At 44.4% G+C, this 13,524-nt stretch overlaps 1 long non-coding RNA gene across 1 annotated transcript in view; it reads left to right on the top strand.

Annotated features, from left to right (window-relative positions):
- The first annotated feature begins 3,959 nt into the window (after positions 1-3,959).
- Positions 3,960-13,524, top strand: part of LOC145722277 (uncharacterized) — a 17,663-nt gene continuing 8,098 nt past the window's right edge. Inside the window, exon 1 of the long non-coding RNA XR_014146419.1 lies at positions 3,960-4,124. This is a non-coding gene — a long non-coding RNA (uncharacterized LOC145722277). The remainder of the gene's footprint in view (positions 4,125-13,524) is intronic.

The following is a 13,524-nucleotide window of genomic DNA, read 5'->3' on the forward strand; positions in this document are numbered from 1 at the left end:
TTCCACTGCCAAGGCGCGTCCCCAGGCCCCCTCCGGGCTTCTCGCCCGAGGGAAGACCGCTCCGCGCCGTCTTCAGCTTCTTTCCTGAGCACCGGCCAGCTTCCAGGCCTGCCGTGCTCCTTTTTGGAAAAGCTTCTTCAGCCCGTGTGAGTACCTCCCCCTTGAGGATGGACTGACCGGTGGGCCTGGGTGGGAGGCAGACGCCCCACTGCCCGCTCCATCGTCCCCGGTCTCCAGCCCTCAGAGTCCAGGCCTGACTTCCCTCCCGGAAGCTCCTTCCTCAGCGAAAATCAGCTCATGCAAACGGACACCATTACCTGCCAACTGACATTTCATGACATGCGGAGTTATTTGCCTGAACATTTAGGTTCTCCATACCCAGTGCTACAAGGAAAATTTTGGACATCGCTCTTTGTTCACATTCTTCCTGTAGATCCCTAAATAATGGAATTACCGTATAAAAGAGAATAAACATTTTTAAGGTTGTGATACATATTGGCAATTTGGTTCCACAAAGTTTTACCAATTTATACACCCACCAGCTAGTGACAGTGCTTCTCCTTGAACCCTTGCTCACTGCAGCTTCTGCTGAATGCCATTTTATCTACATCTATCTATCTATTTATCATCTATGGAGATACTGTCCCATATTATATATACATATATATGAGATATATAAAATTATATATTATATACATCTTATTATATGACATATATCATAATATATATATGTTTCCCACAGGTTGCTTCGTTCACCCTGTTAAAGTGAATTATGCCCCAAACCTCTCTCTCACACATATATCCTTGAAGCTCCAAAACCAAACCTTCTAAAAATGTGAGGAAAGTAACATCCCTAACATATTTTAGTCAATTACCATAATTGTGGCAATTTTAATTGTTGATTGAACGCAAGGTGTCCTTCCACAAGTTGTAGGGGTGTATCACTAAAGAGTAGGTTGAGCTGTAAGTGACCAAAATCCAAAATACCAGTGGTTTAAACCAGATACGTTTTTTTTTCTCTTTGTCATAGCAACGGTTAGGAGTTAAGCAAGATCTCATCTGGTATGAGATTCACTGAACCAGGTTCATTCCACCTTCCATTTCCAAGTTTGCATCCACGTTCCATCCAGCAAGAAGGAGAAAGGGAAATTATGCTTCTGCTTTCTAGAAGAAACTTTGTAGAAGTTGTGTATACCCCTTGCTCTTAGAGCTCGCTGCCCAGAAGGTAGTCATACAGCCAAGTTCAGCTGCAAAGAGGGTGGGAAATATAGTCTTCTTCCCAAGTGATCATTTTCCAGCTAAACATCAGACGAGTTCTGTAGAGAACAGATACCAAGGAACACGCAGTGGTCCCTGTCCCAAAGGCACAGAAGTATAAGATATAACGTTTGCTCTTAAATGACATGATTTACTTATTTTCTGGAAAGCCTGTACTCCTTTTTTACATAGAAAATATAGTGTTGTGGGTAAGAGCCTATTGTTTTTCTTTCTTTTAATTATAGTCTGCTTTTCCTTTGACATAGATTATAGTTTCAGAGATGTTTCAAATTCATTTTAGCCTTCAAATGGCTGTAATCTCTCATGCTTTGCTCCCTTTGCTAGCCCAGCCTCTCTGTCTCACCATTAACTGGTCTGAGAATAAACACTCAGATGGAGCAGGTGAGGTGTGAACCTAGAAGTTTGCTTCATATTCTTTCCTTGATAAAAGAACAATGAAAATGTACTAAAATATCAGGAAGCAGAGAAAGAAACTAAGAGAGAAGAAAGAGACAGCAGGTCTGTGTGATGAGCAATGAATATAACCTCCATCATCCAAATTAAAAAACCCAAGTGGGACAGGTCAAGGAGCTTTAAAGGAAAGATACACATCAGTAGACTCGGCAATTTACAGAGGCAGGATCCCATCATGGTATTGTATATATCTTGTGCATCTTATCAAGTATACAGCAACCAGAAATTAAGATAAATTACTGGCCAAATAAGTTAAGACTGCGGTATAAGTTTAATGAATTAGTGAGCTTAAGCAAAGAATAGGCATTAGCTTGAGCAATGGATCCCAGAAATCTTGAGTCTGCTTATCATCCCACACCATTTGGTGAATAGTCTTTCTGCTGCCCAAGTGGTAGGGCTAGAGTTCTCTATTTAATTATTTGCCCATCTTTATCTTCAGTTTTCTCATCCCTCTCCTGAACCATATATTCATGCACTGTACTCTTCTCAAGAAATACTCTCTAAAGGAAACAGTTTCTGTATAGTCGATACAATGAAGATGAACTTGAAGTTTAGAGTATTCATGTAGCAAGTTGCAGAGAGAGCCCTTGTACCCAAGCCCTCAGGCTTCCTGCTCAAGGTTCAAATGCTGATCTTTTAGGGATTCAAACCCTGGAAATTCTTCCAAGGTCAATGGATCTTCAGGTGCCCCCAATCTGAGTTGTTGCTGTAGGCTTTTAGCCACTGGTTAAGACTGGCTTCCACCCCACCCCTAGCTTTGGGTGTCTGACCGTCTGACTGAATTATTGTTAAAGGTGTGTAAATTTAATCAAAGCATGTCTGGAAAGAGATTTAACTTATGCTTTCAGCGTTCAAGGAACTCTATTTAAGAATATGCAAATGAACAAGAAAAGGATGCACAAAAAATCCAGTGAAGTGGATCTGATGAGTACTGAAGTTGGGGCAAAAGTGGGTTAGCCTGGGACACTAGGACTTAAGACAGCCTGGGAATTGCTGGTGAGGGCGTAAGTCTTTGGAGTCATTAGATGCTCAGTCACAACAGTGCCTCCTCACAACAATGGGAGGAGGATGGGGTAAGGACTACTTCCTTTATTTTACAGTTGAGTGCCTGGCCAAGGTCATACAGTCGGGGGGGGGGGGACTGGGATAAAAAAAGAACTCAGGTTCCTGACTTTTAGGCCAGCGCTCTTTCCATTATGTTGCGGCTGCCTGCTTCCAGGAGACCCACATCCGATACCCAGAAAATGCCATGCAGGAGACGGCTGCGACTATTCTAAGTTTAAGTCGGGATGAGGGGAGGTGTATGGTGGGGTAAAGCCGGGGGAGGACTGTGGGAATGCCATCCTGCCATCCTGGATATGGAGTCTTTTTACGGCTTGTGCCACTCCAACTGGCATGAACAAGGCACAGCTGAAGATTAAATGTCTTGAACATTATTAGCCCGTTAAGTGTCTCGATAGCTTCCCCCAGACTTCTCTGCTGTTTTACATTCCCAATCAGGTTTTGTTTATTCAATTTCTCACATGTTCGTGAAGAGATGTCCTCTTCACTGCCTCTCTTCAAGGAGCAAATATTCTCTCGTATACTTCGGAAAGGAAAAAAATTCCTTTTAGTCCAGAGGTCAAGTCATCAAGAAAAAATTGTGTTGCCATCCCCTACCCCTGCCTTGGGTGACCAACTTGTCTCTGTCTGCCCGGGACTTTCTCAGCCGAAAGTCTCATGTCCTCCCTTTAATCCAGCACAAACGGGAGTTGTTGGTCATCCTTCCATGAGGGGATTTTTTTTGCATTGGCTCCCCTTGCTGCCTCAGGGGGTTATGAAGCAGACCCTGCAAGATGCTTTGTCCTCACTAGAAAGGCATTTGGTGGCGCCACCTGCATCTAACAAAGGCAGAAGGGTTGGTGAACTGGGTTGGACAGCCTCATGTTCTGTAGGACGAGAGACCCCATCAAGGTGAAGGGCAGATTTTCTGGGGCCTGGGCTTCCTGGTGTAATTTGAGAAGCTCCTTAGGGTGGAAGAGAGCAGCTCTGGATGGTCAGAGGTGAGAGGAGGAGAGAGGAGCTACTCATTCTTGCCTGCAGGAAATTAGGACTATCCCATTACCCCAGGGAAAATTCTTGTTTCCAGGTTAGAACATTCTGGTAAAGTCAGGCAGGGAGCAATTACTTAGGACGTCAGTGAGCCAAGGGGTAATTGAGAAGACTTAGCACAAACGAGTTTGTCCTTCATTTGTCTTGGCTGGCTTTCCCTGGCACACGGTAGGGTTGCAGGCAGGCTGTCCCTGCAGGTCAGGCGAGGCTCTGTGCTGGCAAAGAGGTTAAAGCCCTTGCAGGGATCTCCTTCCCAAGCGTTCCTGTTTCCTTAGGAAGAAGACTTCCCTGTTCATGATTAGGTAAGGCTGCCTTTCTGACCTGTCCCAGGGTAGTTGCTGCTGCTAGCTTTGTTGTTTCAGAGCCTGGCTATTTGCCATCTCCAGAGGGGAGGACAGTCTAGCAGCATTTCAGATTTCACTGTCTATCCAGGAGTCTGGATAACCGACAAGATGAATTCACTGCAAGCATGCACCGGGCTTATGTAACCTGCAGGCCACAGCTCAGCACAGAGCCTAGGAAGCCACGCGGGGGCAGGGCATCAGCCGGCAGGAGCCGCACTGCAGACCCCAGCTGGGAGAGCATGCTTGGAGGTTCCGTGACTACTACTGCAATGCGGAGCACCAGCAGGGATGGAGGAGGGAGACTAGGAGCTTCTGGCAGTGGTGCTGGGGCTCCAAGACCTGATTTGGCAATGCTCAGGGGGTGGGGCTGGGGATGGTGGGGAAACCTGTCTTATTGGGGCCCCTTTGTGACAATAGGTGGGAGCATGCAGTGTGGGAGGGAGCTGAGGAGACAAAGGAGAGAGGAAAAGGCCAGAGGTCTTGGAGCTGTTTTGTTGGGGGGTAAGTGATTAAGGCAGCAAGCTGCTTTAACTGATTAGCAGCACAATTTCTCTTTGGGGGCCTCTCCCCCAAATTCTTTCTTCCTTATAACCACAGCCACACTCCTCCCCATCTTTGACTCTCCTAAGCCACAGTCCACAGCCGTCCACCCCAGCACCCAGTAATTAGCAGAAGCTCTGCTGGAGTCATCATGTTTGGGGACGGTCAGCATGTCAGCTGAGGAGGCGCCTCCATGTTGCGCCAATCAGGTGGTTGCAATTCCACAATATTTATTTGATTTTATTCTGCACAAGGAACCAGGTTAGGCCCTTCAGGGCATATTCCTGCCCTCTCGGTATTGCAGGATAATGGTAAGAAATAGGACAAGGGCCCAGATAAATACAGCACAGAGCCAAACATGGTACCTGCAAAGCTCAAGGGAGATACAAAGTGCTATACCTTTTTTTCTGTAGGTTCAAATACTTAATACCTCTTTCCTTTTAAAAAAAAAAGATTTATTTATTTATTTGAGAGAGAGAGAGAGAGAGAGCCAGCGAGTGGGGGGAGGGTTAGAGGCAAGAATCTTGAAGCAGACTCTCTGCTGAGCACGGAGCCTGACAGGCGACTTGCTCCCAAGACCCCGGGATCATGAACTGAGCTGAAACCAAGAGTCAGGCCCTGAACTGACTGAACCACCCAGGCGCAACACCTCTTTTCAAATGTGGGTTATTTTGTCTGATTTCTGCAAATATGATTAGGCTGTCAATAGGACAAAACTGTAGGGGCGCCTGGGTGGCTCAGTCGGTTAAGCGACTGCCTTCGGCTCAGGTCATGATCCTGGAGTTCCGGGATCGAGTCCCGCATCAGGCTCCCTGATCGGCGGGGAACCTGCTTCTCCCTCTGACCTTCCCCCCTCTCATGAGCTCTCTCTCTCTCTCATTCTGTCTCAAATAAATAAATAAAATCTTTAAAAAAAAATAGGACAAAACTGTAGGTTCATATCCATCGGCATTCTTTTTGTTATGGTGAAGAAAGCTGGCCTTTAACATCAGATGGACCTGGGTATAAATCTTGGCACTGCCATTTACTTGCTTTGTGTTATTGGGCAAGTAACTTCGCTCACTGTCAGTTTTCTCAACTGCAAAATTGGGCTTACATAAAAAGAGGTTAAGAGCACAGGCTCTGGGGCGCCTGGGTGGCTCAGTTGGTTAAGTGACTGCCTTCGGCTCAGGTCATGATCCCAGGGTCCTGGGATCGAGTCCCACATCGGGCTCCCTGCTCGGCGGGAGGCCTGCTTCTCCCTCTCCCACTCCCCCTGCTTGTGTTCCTGCTCTCGCTGTCTCTGTCTCTGTCAAATAAATAAATAAAATCTTTTAAAAAAAAAAAAAAGAGCACAGGCTCTGAAGTTAGACTGGGTTTAAATGGGAATCTACCACTCATTAACTGTATGACCTTGGGTAAGTTGCTGAACCGCCTGATGCCTCAGTTTCTTCATCTGGAAAGTGGGCATATTAATACCACATACCTCCTAGCATTGCTATAATGATTAAGTATTTTAACATATGCACAGAACTTAAAATAGTGGCTAACATAGAACAAGTGTTTTATAATAATGACAATAACAGTAATTTCATTATAAGGTTGCTATGACATATAAAATTAGCGCACATTATTTTATTATAGGAAAATAAATATGAACACATGTGACTGTATCCTTCTTTCACTTATAATGAGTCAGGAAACAACAGAAGAGCCCTTCTGTACTAATATTCTGTGCCACAGAATTAAGTCTAGCATGAGTAGATAATTTTTCCTTCTTTTGCCACTTTTCCCTTAAGAAAATGGAAACTAAAGTTGATATAGGGAATGATTATTAATATGATATAATAGCTCTTAGCATTATAATTTAAAAAGCTATGCTAAAGTACAATTTTCAAAAAGGTAAAAATTATGAATCACATACAAATAAAAAATGAATAAATTTCAAACATTTTATTTAACCCGTTGATTAGGGAACGAGTAAGATGCTGACATCTGTGCAAAGGACAATCTGAAGAACACACAGAAACACACACTCAGGAACACAGCAATAAATTTGCTAATAGATACAATACCGGTTCACAGTCTAGAGCACAGTCAAATATAATGTTTGGGGTTAACTTTTTTATAGGATGGGAATCAGTCAACTCTCTACCAGACAAAATTCACTTGCATTTCTGTAGACAAGGATCATTTGCTTTACTATCAGTTTTCCAAAGCTTAACTTGTATTCCCACAGAGCTTGTCTAGTGAGTGGAAACAGTAGAAGATGCACCATTCTGTAGAATCCACTAACCCTCAGAGAGTCTGTGAGCTGGTGCCGGGTTGTCACTGGAAGAGTACCCAGTAAAGTCTTTAATAATTAAAGATAAACCAAATGATAAAGTACTTTCTGCATTGGAAAGAGGGGAGATTTGTCAGTTGATGGTGTAAAATGAGGTGAACCTACATTTGGGGTGTTACCTTATCTACCACTTTGGGTCCCCAAGATCAAGACCACCCTCCTTCAAATGTGACACAGTTTTGACACGGTAGGTGATACCAGGATAACTGATACCAGAGGCTACGTGTTGCTGACAGGCTTCTCAGAGAGAGTCTATGGCCTGCGGACTCTTCTTCCAGAGGCACTGAAGCCTTGAGAGAGGAATCACGCCACAAGTCTGCAAGGCAGTGAGACAGAACCTGATGTTGGTGGAGGGGGTGTTAGGGTGTGGAGGATCTAGGCCCCTGTGGACTGATCCACACAAAGCCACTTAGCAAAGCTCCCCACAGCTTCTTGGCTCCCCCAGCACTGTCTATCATAAGTCCATGAACCATGTTAGGAGCCATTTTCAGCCTCTATGAAGCCGGAGACTTTTTTTCCAACTCCTTGGGATATAGTCATGGGCTGGTAGAAACACTGAGAATTAGCATGATTAAGACTTCTTGGAAAGTTCTCCTAGGGACACAAGGCTGAGTTTTCCCTTAGTTCCTAGAGGGGAGCTAGCTGTGTTGCTCAAATCATGGTTTGGAAGCCCCTAAATAACAATCACTTTGAATGTTGCCCCCAAACTGCTGAACACGAGGACGTTTAAACAATCAGTGAGTCAAACTTTTCCTTGTCTCCTTTATTTGGAGGTGAGACCAGCCAATTTCTCAGAGGCACCCCGGGGATGAGGCAGATGAGAGAGCAATGGCGGATGGAGTGGTCCTCAGTTTGTGATGCTGGCTGATATGGCATGTCTACTATAGGGCTTCTCTAACTCCTCCTGATTTGGGGGAACCAGGAGGGCTGGAGGAAAACACGGTGGAATCAGTCAAATATGATTTATTCATGGGCAGGCAAGGAGACAGTTTCCCTTCCTCTTTTTCTTAGTAGGACCATGTAATTGAGTCTAATGGGAAGTGATTGTAGGGGGAGTTCAGAGCCTGTTTTCAGTTGTCTTTGCCCAAAGACAGCAATCAAAATGCAGATGAGCTTTCTCTATCTTACCATAGGAAAGGGACACAGACTCTGGCTAACGAAGGGGAAAATGGCTAATGCATGTTTACTGTGGCTTCTCTGTCCGCAGATGGCCACCGGTGTGAACGTGGGGGATGGAGGGCCAGCAGACACACTTTGTTTCCTAAGCTGATGCCACCCCGTATTGACTGCCTACTTTCTGCCAGGAGAAGCTAAGTGCTGCAGTAATGCTCTCTTTTCACACTGCTGGACAAGGGGCAGGGGGCCAAGGGATCTTGTTTCTTCCTCCCTTTGCCTCAACCTGAACAAAGATCTTGTTTTTTCCTCCCTTTGCCAGCTAAGTGGCTTTCCCCAAAGTACACCAAGCAATTGGGACTTTTCTAACCAGAAAGAGCAAATTGGAGCATTGCAATTTGGCAGCGTTAGAGATCCACTCTCATTTTGACCTTCACTCTAAATAATTAGAGCCTTCTCATCTAACTAAACAAAGAAGATCTGGGGCAGCGTGGGACAGAATTAGAAATAACCCACTAGGAGATCAGAACTCAGCCTGAGGAGGACGGCACCGTGCTATAACCCAAATGGGAGAAAACTAATCAAATGGAGGCTGAGAGATGCCTCCTGATCTGCATTTTTTTTTTTTAGCAGAAAAATGACTTTCAACAAACCCCTCCAACAGACAAATCAACCTAGGATGAAATTTCCAGTGCACCTCCTTCCCTGCCAGGAATAATAAATTATTCCTAGGCTGAGCAGCTGCTGGACATCACTTAGGGCTGTTTCCTTCCATCCAGTCCTGGGAGAGCCCCTGAAGCCCCTCCTCTCCCTCCCAGCCAGCGCTGCTAAATTTAGATCTTCCAGCATGTGCACAGTCTATATTTAGTGCCTAAGAGTCAGAGCTCAGCATACAATTCATCAAGCCATCAGTCATCCCTCTATCCAAGCGACATGTAGAGAAAAATACTTCCAAACTAGCTTGCTTTCCACGAGGATGGAAGCCATTCTAAGAATGGGGAATTCACAGGGCCAAAGGGGTTTTCTCCTTACCCAGTGGTGTCAGGAGTGCCCGAGATTGCCAGGCACGCAGCCAAGGAACAGAGCATGGCTCCAGAGAGCCAGAGGGCAGGGGGAAGAGGAGGGAAAGAAGCAGGACTCAAAGAATGGCCTGCATGCCCTGTTGTGCTTGTTCTGTCCCCATTGAAATTGCAGGCAACTGGGATCTTAAGGCTCTAGCTTAGATGTCACTTCTTCATGGGAATTGCCTTGAGACCACTCAGAGTGGATTAGGAGCCCCCAGCCCCCAACCCTGCCTGCACACAGTATTTCCTCTGCCACACGGTATAGAAACTACCCCCTCACACTGTAATGTGCAAATAAATCACCTGGGATATTGTGAAAATGAAAGTTCCCATTCTGTGTATCTGGGCTTCAGATCCTGCATTTCTAATGAGCTCTGGGGGGCAAGACTGGTAGGGCAAAGGTAATACCAGGCTGACCAGCTGGTAGCAAATCCAGACATTTCCTCAAGGACTGAGCTTGTAAGTTCATGAGTGAAGGCATTATAAGAGGGGTGTTGGGAAAAGAGGAAAGTGACTGGTCTTCATTTACCATCCCTGCCCCTGCTCCCCCAACCCACTACCACCACCATGGCTGCAGGCCAGTGGGACTGTAACCAAGTGAGGGAGAGATCCCAGTACATGGGAAAGAAGGTTTGTGTCCGAGCATTTCAGTTCAGGCCCTGAGCTCCTCCCGCTGTCCCACCTGGACACCTTTCTTTCATCAGAACAAGCAATATTGCAGAGGTGGTGCAACCACAGCTGGAGCTGGTGTGGAGGGGCCTGAGTTTTCCTGCAGCTGAGGGGCAGCCCTAATGGGATAAGCCAATGGGGAGGTGGGAGGAGGCTTCAGGATACTGGTAAACTGACAACAAAGAATGGTGAGAGACAAAATACACCAGACAACTGAGATGATTTAATTCAGGCTATTGCAATAGGGAGAGAGTTTGTTCATGAGCAATGTCTCAAAGAAAAGGAAAGTGACCTGGCATTATGGAGACAAATAAATGAGAGTCATGAGAATGGTCTTACCTGAGAATATTTAGAATATTGGGGGGCATGGTGGTCCTTTGCAGTTAGCCATTTTAGAAACCCGTAAGGGTAGTGGATTTCTGAGAACAAAGTGGTGGGAGAATTTCTGAACCTTTATTGTTTTCCAGAAGCATAGGACTCAGGGGAGTTTCAACCTGTCAGAGTATAAGATGTTGACCGTGAAGTGTGGAGTGGGGGCTGCTGTGGGGGCAAGAGCAAGCCATGAATGCCTCAGAACTCAGATAAGCTGGGTGATAGACATTGGGGAGGGTATGTGCTATGGTGAGCGCTGTGAATTGTGAAGACTGTTGAATCACAGACCTGTACCTCTGAAACAAATAATACATTATATGTTAAAATAAAAGAAGAAGAAGATAGTAGGAAGGGAGAAATGAAGGTGGGGGAAGTCGGTGGGGGAGACGAACCATGAGAGACTGTGGACTCTGAGAAACAAACTGAGGGTTCTAGAGGGGAGGGGATTGGGGGGATGGGTTAGCCTGGTGATGGGTATTAAAGAGGGCACATTCTGCATGGAGCACTGGGTGTTATATGCAAACAATGAATCATGGAACACGACATCAAAAACTAATGATGTAATGTATGGTGATTAACATAGCATAATAAAACAATTAATAAAAAAATAATAATAAACTAATGTATATTTGGAAAAAAAAAAGAACTCAGATAAGCAAGAGGTGTCTATGGACCAGCGCTACCTGAAAGCAGTGGTATTGTGGAGCTGGCTGGAACCTGCAGTTGAGAGCTCATCCTTAAACATACAGCTGGTTGCTAAACCATTGGTAGGTTGAAATTGGCCATGGTGGGAGTATTTATACCATGAAAATTGGCAAACACTGTAAATCAGTGTGTCTTTTCTGCCCACTCATCTACAGAGCTTACACATTTATCAGCAGCCCACTGCCCAGAAGGCCCTGTGGAGGAGGCAAAATTTGAAATGGACCTTAAGAGTTGGGAAAAGAAGGATGTTGTATCTCTCCTTCCCAAGTTAGTGCCAGAAAAGAGAGGGTACAATCCTTAAACTCCAGAATGAAGTGCCTGGAGTTGAAATAGGAATAAATTAAGCATTGTTTTAAGTGAGGACATATGGTCTGGCAAAGAATTTTAGTCTTCATTTTGAAATGGGATGAAAGAGTTGTCTCAGGAAATTTGTGACATGTAGATACAGTACTTGTTTGCCATTCCAGCATCCAGAGAATTCTGTTCAACAGACATCTTCTGAGCATCTACAATCTAGTGATTATATTACAAGATCCATAGTGCCTTCTGAATTGTCAAAGCAAGATTACTTTATGTTCTTTATTGTTTTACTTGTATATTTTGTGGGATTGTGATTACTTTTTAAAAGTGTGTACAATTATATCTACCTCCTTCTTAATGAGAAAGTTGGTATTCTGCATTATTAAGATATAGCCAACAGCATAGTTTAGTAGGGGCATGAAGATGTTATGTTATATCAGAGTAGGATATTCAATGCATTCAAAGGTGCATTTCCCTATTGAAGGTGGCTATATGGTTCAGCCATTAGCCTTATCATTCCTTTACCCTGACCATTTCACAGTTTTTTTTTTATTATTATTTAAAAATTTTAATTCTTGTATAGTTAACATAGAGTGTTATGTTAGTTTCAAGTGTATGAACCATAGTTCTCTCTCATAAGAAGCATTCAATTGTTCCCTATTTTTTAAATGTATAAACTGCTAAATCAAGAGTGATCAGAGAGAGGGCCGCCTGGGTGGCTCAGTTGGTTAAGCGACTGCCTTCAGCTCAGGTCATGATCCTGGAGTCCTGGAATCGAGTCCCACATCAGGCTCCCTGCTCAGCAGGGAGTCTGCTTCTCCCTCTGACCCTCCTCCCTCTCATGCTGTCTCTCATTCTCTCTCTCTCACAAAAAAAAAAAAAAAAAGAGTGATCAGAGAGAAGAGTAGGATTATGTCAGGACAAATGTATTCCTGCTACAGAAACAAAAACTGAAACAGACACTTCAAAGTATATATCAAGCTCAGAACTCTGCTTTGAAGAATAAATAGCAGTTAGCTAAAAACATAGGAGTGGAAGGAATTCCAGTGAAGGGAAGTGCATTTGGTCATGCCATTGCACTGTAAGGCATTCATTATTGTTGTAACTGAAACACAAATAGGCTTGAGATAAAACAAGAAGTGGGAAAGAATAAGGAGGAATAAGGTCACAATCAGGCAGTAGCCACACCATTCAGAGCCTTATGGTTTAGTCTTACTAAGGAGTTTGAACTTTACCCTAAAAGCTCTAGGGAACTCTCAAAGGATTGGAATCAGAGTAGTAGAAGAAACGTGATTCTACGTTGGAAGAGGATTACACAGATAGCTGAGTATTGGGGAGGGTTGGTAGTGATCCAAGTGAGGAGGCTCTGCACTGGCAGGAGGGTTGAAGATTCAATTCTAAAGGTGTTAAGGGGGGAGTGTCTGCTGTCTTCGTGATGTGATTGATTGATTGGGTATGGGGATTGAGAGAGAGAAAAGAATAAAAAGATGCAAACGTTTCTGTGTCTGAAGACTGGATAGTGTACCATTTGGTAAGATAGGGAATACAAGAGTATTTTTTTAAATTAACATATAATGTATTATTTATTTCAGGGTACAGGTCTGTGATTCATCAGTCTTACACAATTCATAGTGCTCACCATAGCACATACCCTCCCCAATGTCCATCACCCAGCCCCCCCATCCCTCCCACCCCCCGCTCCACTCCAGCAACCCTCTGTTTGTTTCCTGAGATTAAGAGTCTCTTATAGTTTGTCTCCCTCTCTGGTTTCGTCTTGGTTCATTTTTCCCTCCCTTCCCCTATGAGTCTCTGCCTTGTTTCTCAAATTCCTCATATCAGTGAGATCATATGATACTTGCCTTTCTCTGATTGACTTATTTCACTTAGCATAATACCCTCTAGTTCCATCCACGTTGTTGCAAATGGCAAGATTTCATTTTTTTTTGATGGCTGCATAATATTCCATTGTATATATACACCACATCTTCTTTATCCATTCATCTGTTGATGAACATCTAGGCTCTTTCCATAGTTTGGCTATTGTGGACATTGCTGCTATAAACATTGGGGTACATGTGTCCCTTTAGATCCCTACATTTGTATCTTTGGGGTAAATACCCAGTAGTGCAATTGCTGGGTCATATGGTAGTTCTATTTTCAACTTTTTGAGGAACCTCCATACTGTTTTCCAGAGTAGTTGCACCAGCTTGCATTCCCACCAACAGTGTAGGAGGGTTCCCCTTTCTCCGCATCCCTGCCAACATCTGTCATT

The sequence above is a fragment of the Leptonychotes weddellii genome, chromosome 6, assembly GCF_054177405.1.
Source record: "Leptonychotes weddellii isolate Sample4059 chromosome 6, ASM5417740v2, whole genome shotgun sequence".
Lineage (NCBI taxonomy): Eukaryota > Metazoa > Chordata > Mammalia > Carnivora > Phocidae > Leptonychotes > Leptonychotes weddellii.